The sequence below is a fragment of the Lactuca saligna genome, chromosome 2 (genome assembly GCF_052625555.1).
Source record: "Lactuca saligna cultivar CGN05327 chromosome 2, ASM5262555v1, whole genome shotgun sequence".
Taxonomy (NCBI): domain Eukaryota; kingdom Viridiplantae; phylum Streptophyta; class Magnoliopsida; order Asterales; family Asteraceae; genus Lactuca; species Lactuca saligna.
Window position 1 is genome coordinate 108,571,417 of NC_136418.1, and position 12,332 is coordinate 108,583,748.

Sequence of the window (12,332 nt, forward strand, 5' to 3'; positions counted from 1 at the left end):
ATCTTTAAAAAGACAAAATAATGCATCGACTCTTCATAATGCTTAGGACCATTCCTAATATTTTCCTCCTGTAAAATGTTTCAAAATTCTTCTCTTTAATTAAGTGGGAACCCCACACTTATTCAAAAATATGGCCTTCAAGTATAATCTTCACAAATTGCACGACTTCTTCATCTATTACGCTCCTTCACTACTTCGTGTAGTTTCTTTCTAACACTACAAAATAAAATCAGAAGACCATAGAAACACATGATCATTTGTTTAAACTTACATAAACACTAAAAACAAAACAAACCAAAACTAAACTAAAAAGAATCAAAAAGGAAAATAAAATGCAAACTCTAAACATCGGTTTTCCTCCTGAAAGGCGCTTCTTTTTTAGGAGTCATGAGCCGAACTCCTTCCTTATCTAACTCCATCTTGACCAAAGTTGGATCCTCTAATTTCCCACCCATGTCTTCATCAATTACCTCAACTTCTTCATATAAACCCTCTTCTACTTCATCAACTTCTTCTTCTTCTCGAACCTTGGGAGTAGTAAACGTGACCACCTTAAATATCATAGGTATTGAAGCTATTTGTTTAGAGCATTTGAATTTTTCAACATGGGGCTTCTCCCAAACCTTCAACTCTTCTTCCATCATCTTTTCAATTTTCTCTAGCTCACTAAGATCTTCTTTCATATCATCCATCTTTTACACTTCATCTGTTGGCTTTTCATGACTCACTTTTGGACTCATTTTGAAAGTAATTACTTCATCTTCCACATGAAGTACGAGTTTTGAGTCATGGTTGTCAACTAGAGCTCTTGCGGTACTCAAAGATGGTCTTCCCAAAGTTATAGGGAGGTCTTCATCTTCCTTCATGTGGAGAACCATAAAGGAAACTGGGAAAACAAACTTTCCCACTTTTACGAACAAGTCTTAAATGATTCCATGTGGGTCAGTTATCGAGTGATCCGTCATTCTAAGTGCCATATACTTGTCTTGGAGCCTTGGTAGACCAAGCTTCTTATAGAAAGAATATGACATAAGGTTGATGCTTTCCCCCAAATCGACTAATGCATTTATATAAGTAGAATTGCCAAATTCACAAGGAAAAGTGAGTTGACCTGGATCTCCCATCTTGATTGGCAAACCATTGATGATTATAGTTGCACATGACTCATTAAGCACTATGGTTGATGCCTTTTCCAATTCTTTCCTAATTGTCATAACATCTTTTGCAAACTTTGGAAGTTTAGCAATTGATTTGAGGAATAGGGCTTTTATCAAGAGTGATAGAATTTTTTCCATAAACTTCTTTTGTTCCGGCTCCTGAGAATGATTGAGTGCTTGAGATGAGAATGAAAAAGGAGGTTGATACGAATTAATAGGTGAACAAATTTTGCCTGCTCGAGACCACGATGTGGTGAATCATCATCACACGATTCATTTTTTCCTCTTTTGACTTTGGGCTTCCCTTCTTCCAAACAAGAATTGAGCATATTTTTGTCGTTTTTATGCATCTCTTTGCACACATTTTCATCCTTTTTATGTATCCATTAAGGGCGTAGTCAGGATTTTGTTTTAGGGTATACTAAACCATTTACAATATATTAACATGTAGCAAAATACTTCAAATAATAATAAGATGTAACAATCTACGCATTTTAAGAGTAAATTGTGCATTTAAGTTGCATGTGCACTCTCTTACATCATTAAAATCATCTAAAATGGAATTTAAACTAAAAATTGTAACGATGTCTTTCTCGATGTAAATAACCAAACTATCAACAATAAAATCATCATCCATCTTATAAAATACATAACAATATATGATAAAAGTGTAAAATCAATACAAACCTCAATGCTAAATTGGTATGAACTAAGTTAAATGAAAGTTGTATAAGATATAAATAAAACAAATCACTGTAAATTTTTGTTGTTGGTATGAGCTATGGGTCTGGGAAGGTGGTTGATGTTTAACAAGTTCAAGATTGACTGGGTTTACCAAATAAAAAAGAACATTTGGCTTTCTTTGTCATGGGTTCTAGTGCTCGATTTTAATGGTTGTTGCGGTCGTCGGACATGAAATAATCGTGGCCGCCGGATGTGGTCGCCGGAAATAAGAGAGACAAGGAATAAAAACAAATAACTATATATATATATATATATATATATATATATATATATATATATATATATATATATATATAGAGAGAGAGAGAGAGAATTCAATATGGGTATTCAAGTGTTATACAAACATTTCTATTCAAAATGTTACAACAGGCGCCGACAAGCGTAGTTTTATAATCACTAATACTAGAAGAATATGAAATTTTAAATGGGTGAGCACAACATCCCAAAATTTCATTTTATTTAATAGAAACTAAGGAAGGATCCCCGCTTTGCGGGGGTTAGGAAGTGTTCGGCTGTAAAACATACAGTGTATTTAACCATCGATAATAAAAAACGCACTAAAATCAAATTTATAATACAATGTATTTTGGGTTTTGGAAAAAAGTTTAAACAAATTGCAAGAAACAGAAACAAAAAGATGCAAGGTGAAAGTACGTTGATATTTGGATAACATTGATATGTTTGCTGTCTCGAATGAATGGTTGACTGAATTCTGCCTCTTTTACCTTTTTCCAATCAAATCACGTCGCCTCCAACCTCTTTCCAAACATGACATTAGCAAGCATCTCTAGAAACAAAAAGTAAAAGGAAACATCATATAGTTTCCATAATTTGTTTCATAATGTCGTATTAGTAAATAGATACAGGCACAATGTTAAAATAAAGTATATTGTCTATATTGGAGAAGTTAAATAAGACATGATGTTATTTCCTTCAGTTAGCCGTTAAAATAAAAAGAAAAAACTTCAAATAAACTAAAAGAGCACTCACACATCCACATAATAAATGAAATGGAAAACTGCTAAATAACAAAAATCTAAAAGGCCAAAAGCATAAATCTGATAACAGTTGCATGAATATATAATCATATTAATTGGGTCTACTTTGTTGGTGTCTTTATATGAGTTATAACCATCTAAACTTTTTTCTCCATTTTTTTAAAATATTCTAAAGCTTGTTGATAGACTTTTTTTCGTTAAGAGCCAAATAATTTTTAATTTTAGGTTATGATGAAAATAACTTTTTTTTTTCAGTTTGTAAAGTTAGTTGGTATTGAAGGAGGAAATAAATAACTAAATTAGAGTTATTTGGTTTATTAAATACAACATAAATAGCAAGTCTTATCACCCTGGATTTGCTGTAAATGGTGAATAGGAAAATTGATTCTTTTCATCTCGTTCTTGTATTATGACAAAGGGTAATATGGTAAATAGTTTCTTATAACTATAAGATCTACTCCAAGAATGTAACAACATTACCCCTCAACATGATCCCAAATCCTTAAGACTCATGAAACAATATTGCTTGGTCAGAAACCACATTAATGTTATCACAATGAATCTTTTACTACTTACCATGAGACATAACTTACTACTCGAGTGCATAGGTTGTTTTTATTAACACATAAAACACCCAGGGCTAGCTCTACCCTTTGCAAAACTAAGCAATGGCTTAGGGCCCCCAATTTTAAAACTTATTCTATTAATAATGTTAAATTAGTGTCTAGGTCCATAAATATATTTGACCTCTACGAGTTTCTATAGCTAACGAGCGAGCAGTGTATGCTACGGATGTGATTCGGGGATGTGTAATCGAGCTTTTTGGTGTCGAGTTTCCGATAGATCTCGTCCCGATTGCGATTATGGACGTGTGCGTGATAATGGGCACAGATTGGTTGAGCCGATTTGGGGCTGTTATAGACTGCGAGTGACAGTTGGTGACGATACAAGACCCTAGTGGGGGAGTACTTACGGTGTACGGTGAGGGTACCCAATGTGGGTCAGCATTTTGTTCGGCTGCCAGAGCGAGACAGAGGTTACAGCAGGGCTGTAGCGGGTTCGTAGCCTATGTGTTGGATACACGAGTGGCAGTTGGGAGGCCAAGCTCGATTGATGATGTTTTGATAGTGCGCGAGTTCCTGGATGTTTTTCCCGAGGAGTTTTCGGGTGTGCCTCCCGAGAGGCAGGTAGAGTTCCACATCGATTTGGTTCTGGGGGCAGCGCCTATCGCCAAGGCGCCTTATCGCCTTGCGTCGCCAGAGATGCAGGAGTTATCCTCTCAGCTTCAGGAGCTGCTGGGGAAGGGGTTTATTAGACTGAGTAGCTCGCCGTGGGAAGTGCCAATTCTTTTATCGAGAAAAAGGATGGTTCACACCGGATGTGCATTGATTACCGGGAGTTGAACAAGTTGACGGTCTGGATATTATCAGATGAGAGTGTGGGATGAAGATATCCAAAAGAAGGCATTCATAACTCGTTATGGGCATTACGATTTCGTGGTGATGCCTTTTGGGCTTACGAATGAACCGGTGGCGTTCATGGACCTCATGAACAGGGTGTGCAGACCGATGCTGGATCGGTCAGTGATCGTGTTCATCGACGATATTCTGGTGTATTCAAGATCTAGAGAGCAGCATGAGGAGCATCTGAGAGAAATTCTCGGGGTATTGATGACGGAGAGGATTTTTGCCAACTTCTCCAAAAGTGATTTTTGGTTACGAGAGGTCCAGTTCTTGGGACACCTCGTTAACCAGAATGTGATATTGGTCGACCCGGCCAAGATTGAGGCGGTTATGAGGTGGGAAGTGTCGAGATCAGGAGTTTTCTAGGATTGGTTGGCTACTATCGGAGATTTATCAAGTATTTCTCCAAGTTCGTCGTGCCTCTCACTAGGTTGACCCGGAAGAGCAGCAAACCTCGTTTGAGACACTTCGCCTGAGATTATGCGAAGCCCCGGCATTAGCCCTCCCGGAAGGGATGGAAGATTTTGTGGTTTATTGTGACGCATCGATATCAGGTTTGGGTGCAGTACTCATGCAGAGAGGGCACGTAATAGCATATGCTTCGAGGCAGTTGAAGCCTCATGAGACGAGGTATCCCACCCACGATCTGGAGCTCGAGGCAGTGGTGTTCGCCCTCAAGATCTGGTGCCACTATCTGTATGGGGTTCGGTGTACCATATACACAGACCACAAGAGCTTGAAGTATTTGATGAATCATCCCAACTTGAATATGCGACAGAGGAGATGGTTGGAAGTGCTAAAGGATTACGATTGTAAGATCCTGTACCACCTGGGCAAAGCTAATGTTGTAGCTGATGCCCTGAGCCGTAGGGTGAAGAGTGCCACGATTCAAGACATATGTATGCGGTTAACAGTGATGACTCCGGTGTTAGACACCATTCGGGAGGCCCAGGAAGAGGCCGTGATACCGGAGAACCGCAAGAGAGAGTGGGTGATCGGGCAGGTACCTGCGTTCATTACCGATAGTCGCGGACTTATGACCTTTCAGGGTCAGATTTGGGTGTCGTGTGCAGGCGGGGCACGTACCACTTTGATGGAGGAGGCACACAAATTGAGGTTCTTGATCCATCCTGGGACCACTAAGATGTGTCTGGATGTAAAGAAAGATTATTGGTGGCCCTGTATGAAGAGGGATGATGCGTGGTTCATTGAGAGGTGCTTGACCTGTCGCAGGCTTAAGGCCAAGCACCAGCATCCGCATGCCAAGTTGCAGCCACTTGAGGTTCCCCAGTGGATGTGGGAACAGATTTCCATGGATTTTATCACCAAATTGCCGACGACCGCAAGGGGCGTCGATGCAATTTCGATGATCGTCGACCGGCTGACGAAGACTGCTCACTTCCTTGCTATCAGTGAGAGCTCTTCTACAGAGAGACTGGCAGAGTTGTATGTGAGGGAGGTGATATCACGGCATGGAGTACCAATCTCGATTATGTCAGATCGATATGTACGTTTCACTTCCGGGTTTTGCAAGAAGTTCCATGAGGAGTTGGGCACGAGGCTGCATTTCAGTACCGCTTACCACCCACAGACGAACGGACAGAGTGAGCGGACGATTCATACGCTCGAGGACATGCTTCGAGCATGTGTGTTGGACTTTGGAGGAAGTTGGGACATGTATTTGCCATTGGCTGAGTTTTCCTATAACAACAGCCACCATTCGAGCATTGGTATGCCTCCCTTTGAGTTGTTGTATGGGAGGAGATGTCGGACTCCCATTTGTTAGGGAGAGGTAGGGTAGCGTGTGATGAGTAGCACTGACATAGTGCTTCAGATGACTGAGCAAATACAGCAGGTCAGGCAGAGGTTGTTGACAGCTCAAAGTCTCCAAAAGAGTTATGCGGATAGGCGACGATCTGAGATTAAGTTTTAGGTGGGAGACTTCGTACTCCTGAAGGTGTCTCCTTGGAAAGGAGTGACCCGATTCAGGAAAAGGGTCAAGCTGGGGCCCCGGTACATTGGTCCGTTCAGGGTGACCGCGAGGGTGGGCAGGGTAGCGTACCGTTTAGATCTACCTGTGAAGTTTAGAAAGATACATGATACCTTCCACGTGTCTCATTTGGGGAATTATATAGCCGACGAGTCAGCGGTGGTGCTGCTGGAGGATATTCAGGTGGATGTGAACCTGAATTATGTTGTGAGACTGATCGCAATCCTGGATCGGAAGATCAAGGTTCTGAGGAACAAGGAGGTGCCTTTGGTGCAGGTCCAGTGGCAACATCAGAGAGGGTCCGAGCTGACCTGGGAGCCGGAGTCACAAATGCAGGAGAAGCATCCAGATTTGTTTGCAGCATGAGACTTCGAGGGCGAAGTCTGGTTCTAGTGGGGGAGAATTGCAACATCCCAAAATTCAGGTGCGTCTCTTGAACCCTTCTTATTTTCCAAGTTGTCAAGTTAAACCCTTAAAAGAAATATTAAGGCAAATGAGTATGTTGGGGGTACTGAAGAGTACGTTGCGTGTACTCATACGCTTAAGTTGGACGCAGACTTGCCTAGGTATGGTGGGCATACCCAGGGTTACACTGGGCGTAGCAGGCCCAGATGTAAACCCTAAATGGTGGCTTATACACTATAAAAGGAATGTTAAGGCCTTATCCTCATCCACCATTTCAGAGAGTGAAACCCTAATAGAGAGCTACCCTTCATTCCTAGCTTGTGTGTGTTCTAAGATTCAAAGTGCCATTTCAAGGAGGTGAAAGAAAAGAGGAGGCCATTTTAGGAGCTAGAAGTTGGTGGATAAGAGTAGATCCGAGTTATTCAGAGGTTGGAGCTTCTTTTTGAGGTAAAAAGCTCAAAGCTTTCCTTATCATTTGTTATTTGTGCTTCTTGGACAATTTTTAGGGTTTTTGGTCCCAAGGTGGAGACTTTATGAGCAAGTGGTCTCCATTGGCCTAGATCTGCCATATTTCAGGGTAATATGAGTTGTATGATCATAAAAATCCAATCTTGGACGTGAATATTGAGCCATGCATGAGATCTAGACTTTATGAGGAAGAAGGGAAGGTGTTAGAGTGATTAGGGATCTTTACAGCCATGCAAAGGCTTAAAGATCTCGACTTTATGGATTAAGTAGTCTTAGAGAAGTCAGATCTGGAGTTTGAGTTTATGTCTTAACCGTTTAAGACCAAAATCCAAGAAAGGGTGAAACTGAGACTTACGCTGGGCATAACTCTCAGAACGTGCAGCATAAGGGGTTGAGACCCCGATTATGGATCGCCGGCGTACGCCCCGCATACAGAGATGGTACGCGCCGTGTACTGCCCATATTGACTTTCGTTGACCTTTAGGGTTTTGGTCAACATTTGGACTTTTGGGTCAGGTAGGGATAAAATGGTCTTTTACTCTTCTGTGGGATTGTAGGAAGGGATTTAATCTAGCCTTTGAGAGCCATTACTTAATTAAGGATATTGTTTTATGTGATTAGGTGGGGGCTAGATCATTATTTTCGTGTGCAAGATTATCCGAGTTATCCGAGGTGAGTCTTCTCACTATACTGTACCTGGAAGGGTACTTATGTGTGACCAGAAGGTCTTATATGCTATGATATGTATGTGCTATATGCTGTTATGTGATATGTATGTGTTATATATGTTATGTATAATAAGGACTGGAAGGTCGAGATGACATAGACCGGAAGGTCGATACAGGTAGGACCGGAAAGTCTACTGGGACTCGAGACGAAAGTCCCCTGAGAAACTTGGACTGGAAGATCCCATATGGTTATGGCCTAGAAAGGTGTATGTGTTGTATGTGGTATTTTGGGGAACTCACTAAGCATTTATGTTTACCGTGTTATGTGTTATGTGTTTCAGGTTCTAGCGAGGATCGCGGGAAGGCGCCGACGTGATCTGTACACACTCATGGAGTTCATGTTTTGAGATTCTAGGATTTATATTGTAATGATAACATTGGATACATTATATTTTGATATTATCTTGTGAATGAACGTATGTTTTAAAAGAGAAATTTGTTTTTTTGAAAATTCACGTCGTTACACTAAGAGCCGAAATTTTCACTTCCCTTCTCTCTCTCCATAGTAATCATTGTTTGCTAGGTTTGTTTGTGAGCCATTAGAGGCGTGACACTTGTGGCGCTTGCTACCAAAGTTCAAGATCTTCAAGGATTTGATTGTTATTACAATATAACAATAAAGTTGTGTATCATAACTCTAATTATATGTTGATTTCAAAATTTACATGCGCCTCCTAGGGTTTCTAGTTTTTGTGTTCAATGCTTGTATATCTAATAGTGAAAACATAGATCCTTAAATTAGGGTTGCATGCACATATAGGATTGTTTGCTATGTATAAAACCCAAAACCAATTTGGTGCTATCATGATAGGAGTAGTGGTCAATCTTTCCTTTAATAAATGAAATGCTTCATGACATTCTCTAGAGAAATCGAATGGAGCGTCCTTCAAGAGTAGTTGAGTCAAAGGCCTAGTGATCTTCGAGAAATACTTAATAAAGAGACGGTAGAATCCCATATGGCCAAGAAAACTCCTCACCCATTTTACATTTGTTGGAGGGGGTAATTTAGCTATTTTGTCAATTTTTTCTCTATCCACTTTTCTTGAAACTTTGTGGCCCAACACAACTCCTTCATTTACCATGAAGTGGCACTTTTCCCAATTAAGGACAAGGTTGGTCTTCTCACATCTAGCTAGCATCAAATCCAAATTGGATAAGCAATCTTCAAAGGATGACCCAAAAACCGAGAAGTCATCCATAAAGACCTCCATGAATTTCTCGATCATGTCATGAAAGATGGCCATCATGCAACTTTGGAAAGTAGCAAGTGCATTGCATAACCCAAAAGACATGTGTCTATATGCGAATGTTCCACTCAAGCACGTAAAAGTGGTCTTCTCTTGGTCTTGTGGGTCGATTGGAATTTGGAACTACCCTGAAAAGCCATCTAGAAAACAATAATATAAATGACCGGAAAGCCTTTCTAACATTTGATCGATAAATGGCAACGGGAAGTGATCCTTGCATGTAGCATCATTTAATTTTCTTTAGTCGATGCAAAGGCGCCACCCAGTTACTGTTCTTGTTGGAATTAACGTGTTGTCTTCATTAGTAACCACCGTCATTCCTCCCTTCTTCGGTACCACTTGCACCGGACTTACCCATGGGCTATCGGAGATCGAATAAATGATACTCGCATCTAATAATTTAACCAGCTCCTTTTTGACAACTTCTTGCATGTTTGGCTTAAGTCTTCTTTAGCGTTGAGCTACAGGTTTTGCTCCTTCTTCTAAGTTAATCTTATGAGAACAATAAGTTGGACTAATTTCCTTAATATCGGTTATCTTCCATGCTATCGCACCTTGCCTCTTCTTTAGTACTCCCACAAGGCTTTCTTTTTCATGTTTGGCTAGACCACCAACTATAATTACTGGTTTTTGTTCCCCATCTTCAATAAATGCATACTCCAAGTGATTAGGTAGACCCTTAAGTTTAGATTTTGTGTTCTGAATGTTGAAGACGTCGAGTCCAGTGAGGGAACTCGTCGAGTCCTGGGTTAAATTCGTGATTGATTGGATTTCCTCGAATGGACTCATTGAGTCGGTAAATGCTACTCGGCGAGTCGAGTGTTCTGCACTTCTGATTAAATCATTATATTTAGTTTCCTCGAGCATCCATCAGGTCTCTTGCAGCATCAAATTCTTCTCAAAGGTGACGGTGGACTTGTTTTGCTCATCTTCATTCCATTCCTCCATTAAATCTTCCAACATGTCAACCGAGAATGTCGTGTCATCACTATATCTTGCATGCTTCATTGCTTGATCAACTCCAAAAATAACAGATTCGTCACCCACCTAGAGAGTAAGTTAGGAATCTTGCATGTCTACTATAGCGCTCACGGTGTTGAGGAAAGGTCTTCCAAGTATGATCGAGACTTGAGGGTCCGCTTCCATATCTAATACTATGAAGTCCACGGGGAACATGAACACATCAACTTTCACCAATAGATCTTCGCATATTCCCCTTTGGAATGTGACCCCTTTATTTTCTAGGTGGATTGCCATTCGAATTGGCCTTGGCTCCGGAAGATCTAATTTCTTGAAAAATGAGTATGACTTGAGATTTACACTTGCCCTCGAATCAGCCAATGCATAAATGGTAGCTAATTTCCTGAATTGACAAGGCAAGGTTAAGCTTCCCATATCACCCTTCTTCTTAGGTAGTTTTTTCAACATGGCAGCTGAAAATTCTCATTTAGGACCACTTTCTTCACTTCTTCCATCTTCTTTCTATTTGTTAGAAGATTCTTGATGAATTTGGCATATTTTGGCATTTGCACAACCGCCTCGATGAATGGCATATTGATTTGAAGAGCCTTTATGTGTTCCAGAAACTTTTGGTAGTCAACATCATTCTTTTCTTGTCTGGCTCAAGCTGGATATGGCAGTGGAGGCTAATATGGGTTAACTGGAGGCTTGTTTTTCTGTTCAGGTGGGGGACTCGTCGAGTCCGTAACCTCAACTTGGCGAGCCGGTTCGGGAATTTGTGATTATTCATGTTTAGCATCTTCCTCTTACACCAGTTTAGGATCTTCTTGTTGAATAGGGGCCAGAGGAGTTATAATCTTCCCACTCCTAGTTGTCACGATATTCATATGTGCACCTTTTGGGTTACTTAAGGTATTACTAGGAATTCCACCCAGTCGTCTCTCGTTCACTTGTTGTGCAAGTTGGCCCAGCTGCTTTTCTATGTTGAGAATGGATGCTTGCAGATTCCTAAGCAGAGCTTGTTGATCTTTCATCATAATTTGGTGTTCTCTTAACATGTTTTGTTGATCTTTTATTGCAGCATCGGTATCGTTATGTCTTTTTTCAGACGCGGCTACGAATCTTGTAAGCATATCTTCCAAGTCTGGTTTCTTTTCCAGCACCGGTTCCTCCTTTTGATAAAAGCCTCTATCTTTTTGCTTAAACTTTTCCTCTTTTTCCTTTTAGTACTCATCATATGGTAGCCATTCTTTCTTGGGTTTTCGCCAACTGTCATCATACCTATCACCACCTGAATAGCACACTTGTACTTTCCAGTTCCCGTTCTTGTCAAGGTCACAATCTTTAGTAAGGTGAGGCTCTCTACAGTTTTCACATCCCACTCTAATGACATGGATGGATTGGTCCATCTTAGTTATTCTTTGATCCATGCTTTCCAATTTTGCCATCATTGCTGCCATGTCATCAATAATAGAATTCACCACCCTTTGAGTTAAGTCATTCCTTGGGTTATGATATTCTTTAGAGTGCTTAGAGAATTCTTCAATTAAGGCCTTTATCACTAGGGTTGTTTTCTTTGTGAGGGGTCCTTGTGAATCAAGGAGCTGCCTAGTTGTTACATTCACTCCATCATAGAAAATAGAGACTTCTTGTTGACCGTTTAAATCATGGTGTGGGAAGTTCCTTAGTAAGCCTTTGTATCTCTCCCCATGCCTCATAAAGTGACTCTCCAGCTTGTTGTTCAAAATTTGCTATGGCTTTCTTAAACTTGACCATCTTTGAGTGAGGACAAACTTGGTCTATAAATTCCTCTTTCATTTTAGCTGAAGTAGTGATGGATCCTGGTGGGAGTGATTTCAGCCAATCTTATACGGCTCCCTTGAATGTGACCGGAAGCATACAAAGTAAAACAGTGTCGCGAGGTACATTAGGAACATTGAAGTATTCGGTTATGTTGTTGACCTCTTCTATATGCTTGTATGCGTCTTCATGATCCTTCCCGTAGAATGGGATTTCCTTAAGTTGAGCAAGTATGTGGCATTTTAGTTCAAAGGTGGCAGTCGCAGGAATTGTGGGTTGCACGAGTCCTAGGCCGGTATTGTCACGTATCCTTTTCTTCCATTCTCCCATGGGAACTTCATCGATGTTATCCATGGTGTTGTCGGGTTCTCC

At 40.6% G+C, this 12,332-nt stretch overlaps 1 non-coding gene across 1 annotated transcript; it reads left to right on the top strand.

Moving 5' to 3' along the window:
- Nucleotides 1-11,822: 11,822 nt before the first annotated feature.
- LOC145033210 (small nucleolar RNA R71) lies at nucleotides 11,823-11,930 on the top strand. The gene has a single exon (XR_013677446.1). It is a non-coding gene; the product is annotated as a small nucleolar RNA R71 (small nucleolar RNA).
- Nucleotides 11,931-12,332: the final 402 nt, after the last annotated feature.